The sequence below is a fragment of the Cupressus sempervirens genome, chromosome 9 (genome assembly GCF_028749045.1).
Source record: "Cupressus sempervirens isolate cs-2001-9-10 chromosome 9, ASM2874904v1, whole genome shotgun sequence".
NCBI lineage: Eukaryota > Viridiplantae > Streptophyta > Pinopsida > Cupressales > Cupressaceae > Cupressus > Cupressus sempervirens.
The window spans coordinates 378,743,372-378,745,158 of record NC_143126.1 but is presented as its reverse complement, the minus strand read 5'-3'; positions in this window follow the sequence as shown (position 1 = coordinate 378,745,158).

The following is a 1,787-nucleotide window of genomic DNA, read 5'->3' as shown; positions in this document are numbered from 1 at the left end:
GGAAACCAGGAGATTGAGACGATTCCCATCATAATGAACCGTGCATTCAGAGTGTATAATGCTAGATGGAGAATGTCATATGAATAGAGTGGCTCAAGTTTGAATCTCTGCATTTGGTTGTGTAGACATTCTACCTCTATTTCTCTCTGCTTCTTTTGCCACGATCTGATCACTATGCTTAATTTGATGGTAAAAACATTATTTGATTCCAGGAAGATTTTATTTTATCCCATTTCATTTATTTTCTTGATGACTTAAAATATTTGTTGACAATTGAAAACCACCGACCAACTTACCACCACTTGGATTTCCAGTGAATTTCAGGCGTGAGACAGGTATTGGTGAAAAGCCAATACAAAATAGCCAATAATAACAATAAAAGAGGTGATATATAGCTACTAAAAATATACTGTAATCTAGATCTGTCAAATGCTTTCAAAATAGCCATGTCTATTTTTGTGTTTTCAAGTTCACATGGTGTAGTTACAATATGACAAACATTTGATTCAGGTCCAATATTAGCTTCTGTTGACACATACTTCAACTCAAAGTGGATCTCAAGGAAACTTTTGGCATAAATGAGTGGGACCCTGGGGAAAGGCCGGGATGTTGGGATTCGTGACACCGAAGCAAGTGCACGAGAACCCCTAGTGCCCAAGAGCTTAACAGTCCCACCACATAGAAAAAATTAAGACACTTCAAAGAGACTGTAAATTGGTATTTTGAGGGGATACACCAAGAAGTCCCCCATAGTTCTACCAACTTTTGGACTAGAATATTTTTAGTGGATTCTTGACTGTTCAAATTTTTGAAAAATATGGGGACTTGTTAGACACAACATGGAAGGCACTACAAATGACAAGAGCGAGAGAATTAAAACTGTGAGTATGCATCCTAATCATGAGAAACATCATTACATAAAACTTGGAAAAGGAGATAGAACGCTACTGCAAAAACATTGCAACTCAGATCTACGAAAGCACCAAAAGACTCAAGATGTAATCTCTGTGTTTTTGTTCTCACATGTATGGTTTTTTGGGAAATATGTTAAATATTAAATCAGGCCTGTTTTCACCTTCAGCTGACTCAAACTTTAACTCGGGAGGATTGGCCAGCTAATCTCACATGTGTAGAGTAAACCCATCCCATGCACAGCTTTGATATACCAAATGAACCCTACCAAAGACAAAACCCCATCCAAGACTGATACAACCAATTTAAGCCTACAAATTCAAGATATGAAACCATAACTTAGTATGGATCTAGGAAATCCATAAGATACTGATGAGTTAAACATTGTAATAAAGAATGCTCAAAAAATTGAGTCAAATGTATTTACACCCTTCATCATTTATAAATAAGGTACAAAGTAATAACCAGTCAAAAGTTGATGGAACTAATGTATTCAATTGTAAAAACGCAGAGAGATTGCAGAAACATATAATTGCATCTAATAAGTAACTAAAATTCATTTTTCCAGCATAACATACACAAGTGACATATTTATATAAATATTTCAATCTCAACCGAGACAAATAAGCTCACTCAGGCTTGCTTAATTGAATCCCTTGAAAAAGTAGGACTTGAATTCATCCTGAACCTGATGGCTGGACATTGACGACATCAAAATAAACTTACACAGCAACATCTGGCTGAACAGTTAAAATATAAACCAGGCCTGGAGATTAAAAACCATGGGTAAAATGAAAACATATGTACCTGTCACTGATCCGTACTAGAAAACATTTCAAAGGCCTATCTTATGAAAAATAGAGTTAATGCCACCA